The sequence below is a fragment of the Kogia breviceps genome, chromosome 8 (genome assembly GCF_026419965.1).
Source record: "Kogia breviceps isolate mKogBre1 chromosome 8, mKogBre1 haplotype 1, whole genome shotgun sequence".
NCBI lineage: Eukaryota > Metazoa > Chordata > Mammalia > Artiodactyla > Physeteridae > Kogia > Kogia breviceps.
In genome coordinates this window covers 107,097,075-107,109,073 of record NC_081317.1, presented here as the reverse complement: position 1 = coordinate 107,109,073, position 11,999 = coordinate 107,097,075, and the positions used below count along the sequence as shown (strand labels likewise).

Here is an 11,999-nt window from a genome sequence, read left to right as displayed (position 1 = left end):
GAAAATAGGTGATTAAGAGTTACAAACTTCCAGTAAGAAAATAAATGTCATGTGCTATGTTATACATCTGAAACTAATATAATATTGTAAACCAACTTTATTTCAATTTTAAATTGTTTTTAATTAGTCTGCATCCTAGGCATTGAAAATGATGACTGGACATTTCTATCAGAGCCCATTATTTTTGAGGGAAGCCAGGGAATGTCATTCTATGGGCTCTTTCAATTCCTTGTTCTTCCCCCTTTTTAGGAATTTATAGAGCTGCTCTATTTTGCTTCCAAAAACAGAACTTAAAAAAAAAAAAAAAAAACAGAACTTGAAGCAAGTAGCTGGTGTGCTTCCTTGACATTTTATACAGAACAGTCACCAACAAACTCTTGGATTTGCATTTTAGTATTTGATATTCTGGAGGTTTCTGTCAGTGCTCAGCCTAGCTGTTGTTAACCTGCTTTCAATAAAATGATGAAAACTTCCTTAAGTTGGTGCAAACATCCCAGTCAGGATGCTAATCTGTTTTGGGGAGTGGACTTGAAGCAATTAGAATGAGTTCTCAGAAAGAAAAATTGAAAGACACGATCTCCAGTGTTTCCATTCTAATCTTGGAAAGCAAAAAGCACCGTTGGGATGCTTCATGCTACCTAAGGCCAGAAGGAATGCAATTCATGAGTCGCGCCTCCCTTGCAACTGCCAAGAAGAATGTAGTAGTAGTTGTTATATCTTTAGGAAACACTTCATAGCGAGTAGAGAAGGGCATGAATTCATGAGCATAAAATTTGGCTGCATTTCCACCCTGGCCATACAGCATTGACAGAGGAAGGTGCGGACCTTGCTCCAAATCAATGTTCGGAACCAGAATCTTTGTGCTTTTAACAGGGTCTCATGGAAAGGTCATGGAATTCACACCGGACACTCCTTGAACACACAGGGAATCCATGTAAGAGCAAATGTGGCCCGATCTGTATCCTTGACTCTGATCAACGCTTATCAAGTTGGAAAGGCCACAGAGAGAAACCCTTCCCCAATAATTAACATTTATAAGTGATCCCCAAGTCCAAGTGTTACAAGTCCTATCGGAAGCATAAGTGTCAACGAAGCGGTTAGTATGTTTCATTGCACTTCAGCTGTAACCATATTCAAGCATTAAACCTTCCAAGGTTAGAAACTTCCAAACATGGATTTCTCAGATCTCACTTAAGTGGTAAGGACTCCATTCCAGTTATTCCGTGTGAATGTACTTCCTATGAGCAAAGCAGACTCGTGGCTGATGAAAGGGAGGCAGTCCATTCACACACTGTAACTTGAACTCACCCCTGACTTGTGTTAGTACTCATGGAAATTCTCAAACATCGGTCTGGATTTCTAGAACGAGCATTTTAGTTTTCCTTGTAAGCTCTAGGGATCTACAGGAGCAAACAATTCAATATTAGCTGTTTGACCATTTTAATACTGACACAAAAGTAGTTGGCAAACACATTCCTTGCACTTAAAAGCTAGCTATCTCGAGCATTCAGAGAAACCTCTGAATAATCATTCATGTTACCAAGGACTAGAATCAAAGCTCTGAATCTTGTGAAATCCTCCCTGAAATGTCAAGTAATCCACACCAACAGTTATTTGTATTTTTATATTCCACCAAGAAAGAAGTCACAAGACTATGGATTTTCTATCAGGGGAAATAAAAATTAAGCCTACTGCAGTATTGAAAATGTCTTCTTGAGACGGCATTAAATCCAGACCAACGCTGCATTTCCTGCCGACCCACCGGTACTAATTTTATGGTTTGTTGGGTAATTATGGAGTTAGTTTACCATCGCATTTTCCTAACTGTATCACTTTCTCACAGATGCTTAACAACTTCACTTTCGTTGTCGGCTATGTGAATTAAGCACTTGAGCTTATGTGACTTGGGTCTACCTAAATCTCCAAGAAACTGAGATCAAATATTCGCTGAAGGTCTGATTCTTATAAACAAACTTGGGTTTGCAATAGGAGCTCCAAGGTTTCCAAAATACAAGCGTTAATGGAAAGCACAGGGCCTCAGTTCTCTTTGACACTGCAAAAAGTGCAAAGAACTCTTACATTTACCTGCCCCAGAAAGTCCATTTGCTACTAACAAACTAGTAACAATGCTATGTGCTATGAGATTTTAGCAAGAAAAATGTACTTCATCAGAGCCTTACCAACTGTAGACAGAAATATGCAACTATTACTGTCATTGGCTAAGGATTAAAATCAAAGTATTAGCACTTGTGGCCCTCTATTTTCCCTACACTTAGAGGGATGTACTGCAATTGATCTCTGCCATTTTGCAGCCCATAAAGCAAAGAGGTACATTTTGTTTGTATTTTTAGCCTCACAGCAGGTGCAAGGAAAACATTAACAGCACTGGAAAGACAGCATTCAAAACAAAAACTTCCACACGTTGGCCTGTATTGCTTGGAGTCAGCTCCAAAGCTCTGGAGCTTCTCCCACGCTTTGAAAGGCACACCTGTGGCTACGTCGGGTGTCCTTCAAAAAAAAAAGTGTTTTCAAAATTGTATAGCTTTTCAAATGAAGACATCGGCGTATTTTTCCCCCATAGTCTTAACTGTGGTGACCCTTCAAAGAAGCCTCTAGACATCAGTGTCACCCTCCCAGTAGAGAGCACAGGTGCAAGAATTTGCTCACGGAGTCCTTGCGGAACCACCAAGGAATTGATTCTAGCCTCTTCCTGGAAGCGTGCTTCTGGAAATTGAATTGGTAGAGACAAACGTATTGGCAACAATAAAGTGAAAGTGTTGGCGTGCTATTTGAGGAGTCATCCTAACGGACCTCAACTAAGACACCCTAGGATTGTTACCTTGGCCAAGGAGGAGATTTTAAACTCAGGTATTTCTCTCATCCCAGTAACCTCAAAACTTTCATGAACCCCTACGAGCTCCCACTCTGAACAAAAAGAACGACTGGTATTCATAACAAATATAAATTGTGATCAGCTCCATAAAGGGAGAGAAGTGGGTGATGTGAGAGAGAAACACAGAGAACAGTGAGGGGTCAAGGAGTAAACTACTGAGGAAGGACAGACAGCAAACACTGGAATCGCATGATACGAGCCCCTCTCGACTCTAAAGACACCACTTTCTCCTTCCGAGTCCTTTTCCAGGGAGCAAACGAGGGCGAGCAGGGAGAGCTTCCTGGCAGCAGAAGCGAGGTGTTATCTACCGTGATGTGGAACAGCACTTCTGCCCTGGCGAGAAGGAATGTGGACGGAGCTTCTAAACATCTGTCATCGCCTAGGATTAGACTCAAGAGCTAGCTAGAGTACAGTAAATTTACCAGCTATCATTTTTCCTCTTAAAAATTAAAAACTTTGCCATAGACTGTAGTGTGGCTTGAAACGCTGTGTCTGCATGGTAACTTAAAATGGAAAATGGAAACTTTGCACTCCAAAAGCTTACTTGGATTTTTTTTTCTTGCACTGTTCTGTGTAATGCAAAATCATGATTTTATTGCTACGACAGCATAGATCCTAACATTTATGTATCTTTATTTTCATACTGTATGGTAATTTTACTTTAAATTATTAAATAGGCTACTTCATGTATTTCAAATGCAGTTGAGTTGGTTCTATTATCGAACTGTCTGTGCATTGTATGTAGCAAGCATTTTTAATCTATTGCATACAAGTGGAAAGGGTATTAGAAGTCTAACTGTGCTATTATTTCAATAAAAACCTCTTGACACCTAAAAAAAAAAAAAAGTAAGTACATAAGTCAGTCGGTTCTCCTAAAATTTCAAAGATTTCACTCAAGATGTTGTTCTGCTTTCTGGATTGTTTCCAAGAACAAGCTTCATAAATAAGGGAAAGAAGGCAGTAATAGACTTTTAGTGAGCCTCAGTCCTGGCCACAGGGTATACAGTTAGAAGCTTCCAAGCATCTTCTGAATGCTTAGGATTTGACCATATGCTGGATTTCCCTCACTCAAAAGAATCCACTCACACAAATCATTAATAAGGAAACGGAGTCTACCGAAGATCTCACCAAAAAGACAGTGGAGGGACACGTGTTTACGTCACACAGCCCACAGCACGCTCTGTTAAGTCCTCATTAAAGGTTCTTTGATGTCCCAGCCCCTGCACCAGTTTGCATTCCCTAAACCACCACTGGGGCCCTCCTATTCACAGGATCCACCCTCCGAGGGAGGTAGTGAGGCGCCATGTTTTATGAGGTTACATGCTCTAGGGCGGGGGTCCGCAGCCCCGGGCCACAGACGGGTACTGGTCCCCAGGCTGTTAGGAACCGGGCCGCACAGCGGGAGGTGAGCAGCGGGTGGCCTGAACCATCTCCTCCCCGCCCTGTCTGTGGAAAAATTGTCTTCCATGAAACCAGTGCCTGGTGCCAAAAAGGTTGAGGACCGCAGCTCTGGGGGACCTCACTGAGGATGCTCACCCCTGGTAGTTTATTTTTCTAAACGCATTCAGTACTCTTTCAAACAGGCATTATGGTGCGTGAAACTGTCTAATTACACCCATAAAGGCAAACAAGTAATCAAAAAGCAAAGAAAATCAGGCACAGTTGTATAAGCATCAGCACTAGATAAGCCAATCTGAAGAGTCAGGGTCACGGCTACAGTCAGCTGCAGCACGCTGGTTCCGTGGACAACAGAGCCCCGTCAGTAACTGGGGGCACCCAGGGAGCTGCACTAAGGCCCCAGGAGAAAGGAGCCCCTCAACATCAGCAAGGGTCAAGGCCCAAGCTAAAAGGAACTTGGAACAGGGACCCAGTTCGGGAAGGAAAATACAGGCAGAAGCCCAGTCCCAAGGAATCGGAGAAGTTAGAGATGGTATGACTCAAAGGATATATAGTTACCCAGAAGTCGTACACTGCTGTAAGGTCAAAGCATCAAAGCTTTCATTTCTGAGAGCCTTCCTGCACTGACTCAAAACTAGGACTTTCTAATCCATGGTTTTATATTATTTTTACAACTAATAACATTTATCATCCAGGTAATTCTCAGAAACGGTCAATCAGAATGACAAGGTTGAGGAATGTCTGTTTTCCACAAGAATGTAAATTGTAACTTTTTAACCTCATCGTTTGTGCTCCATTACTAGGAGGCGGCGTCAAGCTGCAGTGTCTCCAGTTACATGCCCAGGTTCGAAAGGACACATGCACCCCAATGTTCATTGCAGCACTATTTACAATAGTCAAGACATGGAAGCAACCTAAGTGTCCATCAACAGATGAGTGGGTAAAGAAGATGTGGTTGGTACACATGTGTACAATGGAATATTATTCAGCCATTAACACAGATGAAATAAGGCCATTTGCAGCAACATGGATGGACCTAGATATTATCACACTAAGTGAAATAAGTCAGAAAGAGAAAAACAAATATCATATGATATCACTTATATACGGAATCTAAAAAAAAATGATACAGACTTAGGAAACAAACTTATGATTACCAAAGGGGAAAAAGGCAGGGGGAGGGATAAATTAGGAGTTTGGAAGGAACATACACACACTACTATATTTAAAGTAGACAACCAACAAGGACCTACTATATAGTACAGGGAACTCTGCTCAATATTCTGTAATAACCTAAATGGGAAAAGAATTTGAAAACAATGGAACCTTCTCTTAGATTGTGTCTCATCTCAACTTTCAATGCCTTTGGTCTAAGACGTTCTATTTTTTCTGATTCTACTTATTTCTCATGTCAGGAAACTAAAGGTGAACTAAACTCCCGCAGATGTTTGCTTAGTTTCATTTAATAGAATATTTCACCTTGGTTATTTCCTCCTAATTTTAATTCTTTCTTAGCAAAACGAGACTCAGGGCATATAATGAAATGATTGTGTATTCGATTTCAGAATGTCTTAAAAATTATTTTTTTGCAAACAACCTAAACTCCCAATAGGAGGAAAATAGGCTAGAAAAGTATATGTCAATATAAAGGACAGGAAAACAGCCATTAAAAGCAACCATTAAGCAGACAACAAAGGAAAGGCTGATGATAAACTGTTAAGTAAAAAAAGCAAAATGCTAAATTCTCCTCAGGACATTCTAGAGGCGCAAACACAAAATCTCACCTTGGAGGAAATAGCTTATGCTCCAAACGAAGTTCAAGATTGGGCTAATCTATAGCTGCAGAAACCTGGTAATGTGTGTAGGAGTGGATTGTAAGGATGTCAGACCAAGAGGACAGAGCATAGCACAGGACTGGGATAAATGTATTAACATGGGTCAAACCACCAGAGATGCAGGGGTTCACATGTCCGCTACTACAACTGGAAACGGTTCTAACAGTCTGCTTGGCTGAAACTTGGACTCAACAGTAGCCTAAATCTACCGCGATTGGGATTCTAGAACTTTCCTGGCATGATTTAGAGGAAGGAAGTCAAAGGGTTCTGGAGGTAGAAATGTTACAGTGGGACATCATACATAACCTGCACACCTATCTGCACCCCTTCAACATTCCCCAAGAGGGCTCAGGAGACCCTTCCTCACTAAGGCATTGAGAATTACGGTAGTGACCAAGCACGGGGACCCTCACAAGCCTCTCTGGTGGCTGTCTCCTGGATGCCAGTGTGACAGTGGACGATGCCTCTGCAGAGATGTGCTCCCGGATTGCAGGAGAATCACGCAATCTGAGAACAGCAGAGGCCACTGGCAGTACATACCCGCCAGGGAACAGGTGGGTGCAATTAGAGTGACAGACAGCAGAAGCGACATGGCAGGTCAGAAGCTTTTGATCTGTACAGGTCTTTGATCCCAGTGTGGCTCACTGATTAGTGTTCCTAGGGACAGAATCAGTGGGCAACCTACTAGCAGAGAGATCTTGGTCCATATAAAAGGAAAAACTCCAGATCTCGTGATCAGAAACCTGACTTGATTCACTGCAATGGACAACCTTTAGTTTCCTACACTCAAACAATTACACAAACCCTTGACTGAAAAGCAGACTAGGTCACCTTAAGGAAGGACCCTGCAACATGATCACAGTTATATACTCCTCCAAGCCTCCTCCCAAAGGACATGTGACCCTAATAAATGGTGACTGTGCACTGGGAAAGGAGGATCCCTGGACTTCAGGGATGATAAGACGTGAGTTCAGAATAGGTGCTTATTTCTAAGGACCTAAAACCTCTCTGGGATCCACTAATCAAAGTGGGGGGAGGTTATTTATAAAAGTCAGTAGACAGGGGAAGTCTTAGCTCCAATCTACATCACAGTGGGCCCAGTAGGTCCAAGGACCATCCTTAGAGGTGTTTCTCCATTTCCTGAATGCATAATTAGAACAGCTCACTCAGCAACTGCAAGAATCCCCGTATTGACTCCTGACCCCTGGAATGAGAGCTCCTGTGATCAGAAGAGCCCCTGAAATTTCCCTCTCGGTTAGGATACAAAACCTAAAGCTGTACTCCATCCTGAGAGGAACGTGCAGAAACAAGGCCACGATCAGACTCAAAAGAAGGACGAGTGATGCCCATTCTTGTTTAACATAACTGGTTGGTCTGTCAGGAGAGGGAGAGATCTCGGAGGATGCTGATTATTGTAAATTTAAGCAGGTGCCGGCTTCTATCACAGCTGCTGCTCCAGATGCAGAAACTTAATCGGGAGCAAATCGAACAATTCATAGCTTACGTGGCAGATGTTTGGTTTTCTCTACACCACGGACCATAGGAAGCAATCTGCTTTCATTGGCAGAGCCAACAGAACACCTTCAAATGTTGCCAGAGGGTAGAAATATTGATGGTCCTGATGCCCCACAAACATCATACTGGTCTATGATATTGACATTATGCAGATCAGCCCTGATGCCCAAGAAATAGCAACTAAGATGCCTTAGTAAGAAAACAGACACAAGCCAGAGGCTGAGAGATGAGCCCTGTGGCCTCAACGGAGCTGGGATGTCCCTTCCAAAGTGTAAACAAGATGCTGCTCCTCTCACCTCTTACCACGGAAAAAGACGTGATAACGCTTGGTGTGTCTTTTTTTATTTTAGAGGGAACATATCGCATTATATATGCTATTCTGACGCATCAGGCTTCGGGTTTTGAGTGGGGCCCAGAGGCCAAAATGGTACATGTAGGAGGCCCAGTCTCCAGAGCTAGGTGCTCTGTCATTTGGGCCTTATGACCCACAATATCCGTGATGCATGAGGTTTCTATGGAAACTAACAATGCGGTATGAAACCTCTGAGAAGCTTCAGTAGGGGAATCATAGGGCAGAGCCTTAAGGTTTAGGAGCAAAGCCTTGCCCTCATCCACAGACAATTATTCTCCTTTTGAGAAATGACTCCTGGCTTTCTACTGGGCCTGATAGGCACTGAATACTTAGCTATGGGATATCACAGGGTCATGGGACCTGAGTGTCCCATTACAAACTGGTGTTACCTCTTGCACTGCTGGTGGGAATGTAAACTGATACAGCCACTATGGAGAACAGTATGGAGGTTCCTTAAAAAACTACAAATAGAACTACCATATGACCCCGCAATCCCACTACTGGGCATATACCCAGAGAAAACCATAATTCAAAAAGAGTCATGTACCAAAATGTTCATTGCAGCTCTATTTACGATAGCCAGGACATGGAAGCAACCTAAGTGTCCATCAACAGATGAATGGATAAGGAAGATGTGGCACATATATACAATGGAATATTACTCAGCCATAAAAAGAAATGAAACTGAGTTATTTGTAATGAGGTGGATAGATCTGGAGTCTGTCATACAGAGTGAAGTAAGTCAGAAGGAGAAAAACAAATACCGCATGCTAACACATATATATGGAATCTAAGAAAAAAAATGTCATGAAGAGATTAGTGGTAGGACGGGAATAAAACACAGACCTACTAGAGCATGGACTTGAGGATATGGGGAGGGGGAAGGGTAAGCTGTGATGATGTGAGAGAGTGGCAGGGACATATATACACTACCAAATGTAAATTAGATAGCTAGTGGGAAGCTGCAGCATAGCACAGGGAGTTCACCTCTGTGCTTTGTGACCACCTAGAGGGGTGGGATAGGGAGGGTGGGAGGCAGGGTGACGCAAGAGGGAAGAGATATGGGAACATATGTATATGTATAACTGATTCACTTTGTTGTAAAGGAGAAACTAACACACTATTGTAAAACAGTTATACTCAAATAAAGATGTTAAAAAAAAAAAACCTGGTGTTACCTGATACCCCGCATAGTGATGTTAGGGGTGCTCGAGATCAGAGATGCACATTTCCAGGTAGAAATGGTACAATCAGGCTCAAGCAGGTACAGAAGGCACAGGTAAATTCCATGAGCAGGTGTCTCAGACTCCCTGACATCTCTTCTCGTTCAGTCCACGTGTACAGTCTCGTGGAGAGTCGCTTAGGACTCACTGACTGAGGAGAGGAAAGCCCCCACCCTTGTCTCAGATGGTCCTGCAGGAGACATGAAGTGGAAGTGGCCTGCTGCTTACTAACCCAATCAGGAGTGCCCCTGAAAGGCAGCAGGAAGAACTCCAGTAAGAACTCTGTTGTTCTCTTTGGAGAGGGAACCAGAGGCACAGGTCTACACTGATTCCTGGGGAGGGGCTGATGGTTTGGCAGGTGGTCAGGGACGTAGAGAGAACAGGATTGGAAAACTGGTGATTAGAGTGGTCTGGTGATAGAGAGGTATATGCAAGTTGCAGATGGTCACCTTCTTGCCGTGCCCTCACATGGCAGAGAGAGTTATCTCTGTGGCCTCTTCTTAGAAAGGCACTAATCTCATTCAGGAGGGCTCCACCCTCAGGACCTGATTATCTCCCAAAGGCCTCAACTCCCAATACCATCACATTGGGAATTTGATTTTTAAAAAAATTTTTAATCTTTTGGCCGTGTTGCACAGCATGTGGGATCTTAGTTCCCTGACCAGGGATCGAATCCTCACCCCCTGCATTGGAAGCACAGAGTCTTAACCACTGGACCGCCAGGGAAGTCCGAGAGGGGATTAGATTTTAAACATATGAATCTGGGGGGGAACACAAACATTCAGTCCATAATATGGACTATGCATGAACCCACTAACACGGGCTTCTCTCCACCAAGGCCAATCTAGGTATTGCCACCACCTCATCTGTCAGTTATGAAGACGAACACTGGGCCTGCATTATGGCATCCTTGCCCTGGGAAGGCGAAGCAGCTGGCTGGTAGCGGTTGAAGATACTTGACCCCTCCCACTAGGGGGAGACACAGAGTCATCCTCATTGAATGGACGTGCATTTGCCTCCCTGCACAGAAATGTTTCTGCTGGTACAATTATCTGTGGACTCACAGAACACCGTATTCACCCTCATTTTACACAGTATTGCCTCGGACTAAGGAACTTATTTTACAGCAAAAGGAGTAAACCAATGGGCTCACGGTCATGATATTTACTTATCTTAACAAGTACCTCATCCCTGGAATGGACAGGCCTGGCAGAATGCGGTGGCCCAGTGGAATGGCCTCCTGAAGGCTCATTGGACGTCAGTTAAAAGACAACATCCTGAAAAACTGGGCTTCTACCTTAGAAGAAATCGTAGGTATGTTGAATCCGCAACTCAGGTACTGATGCTTTTTCCCCTCATAATCAGAATACCTGAGTCCCAGAATCCATGGGTGAAAATGAGAGTAACTCTCTTTACTGACACTCAACAGTACCCTTGCAGAATTTCTGTTTTCCACCCTTGCCACTGTAAGCTTTGCTGCTCTGAAGTCACGGGTTCTCAGGAAGGGCATACTTGCCCCAGAGACAAATACAATAGTCCCATTATGACTATGTTGGGGTCCTCCTGCCTCTGAACCAACAGCAAAGAGGGCACTCCTGAACCAGCTAGGGCGGCTTCCAAGTAAGGGTGTCACTTCTACACAGCAGAGAAAAGAGGACATCTCTGGAACCCAGTGGTGCCAGTGGATTCTCTAAGATTCTCTCCGTATTTCCCTGCCCAACAATAATAGTTAATGGAAAACTATGGCAACGGAACCCAGACAAGACCACTCAGGATTCAGATCCTTCAGTGTAAACGGACTCATTTACACTTTGGGTGATAATTCAATACTACCTTATATTTTGTAGCTCCAATTGTTCCATTCTGGCCGCAGGGAACCCTTCCAGATTGGCTCCTTTGTCCCTTTGACATACCCTCATCTTTGGGGATTTTGATCACTTTCTTACTTCCTGGCACTACAAGATGCTCCAGGCTTATCTCATATTTTCCCTGACTTAGATCTAAACTCAGCCATTCCTTTACACTTCCCTGGCAGGGGAGACACCCTGATCACGAAGGTGGTTTTCCCCGGGCGAGGCTTATCCATTGCACTCAGGATGTGCTGACCTCTGCGATTTCCCCAAATGTGGGAAACTCGACTGCATAATTTGTGGTAGTGGGGGGAAAATAAATAAATAAATAAAATAAAATAAAATAAAATAAAATAAAATAAAATCAGCCATTCCTTCAAAGAATTCTGATTCTTTTTATTGGAGAATAGTATGTAGAAATCAAGATCTGGGCACTGGGTGTGCTCATTGCTACTGGGGTTTCAGTGCTTCTAGGCACTCTCAGTGGACAAACCCTAGTGATGTGTATGTATACTAACCCATGTGTATACACACATCATAATCGTTTTAGTATCCATATGTCTGTTTACAAATATTTAGTGAACCTGAGTTCTTACTGATGTCTCCAATTCTAATCCAGTACAACAGAGTTTATTGTAGCCTTTTATCCCTTTGCATGTCTGTAGCTTTGGGAAAAAAAAGAAGGTTTAAACATTAACTACAGCTCTATAAACAAATGAAGACACAAATACTCTAGGAGCTTGTGCACATTTTCCCTTTCTTGTGCTTTGTGTGTGTGGTATATATTGACTGATTTTTCTTTTTCTCTCTTACTTTCCCCTTTATATTTCATAAGGATAGTTGGTAGTGGTTAACCATTGGTTTGTCACTTAGGTGACCAAATACTCCAGGGGGCCTTTAACTGAACTTTGGGAGTAATGAACGTCACCCAGA

General features: G+C 43.0%; 1 pseudogene; it reads left to right on the top strand.

Annotated features, from left to right (window-relative positions):
• Positions 1–11,236: 11,236 nt before the first annotated feature.
• Positions 11,237–11,385, top strand: LOC131762026 (U1 spliceosomal RNA; annotated as a pseudogene).
• Positions 11,386–11,999: the final 614 nt, after the last annotated feature.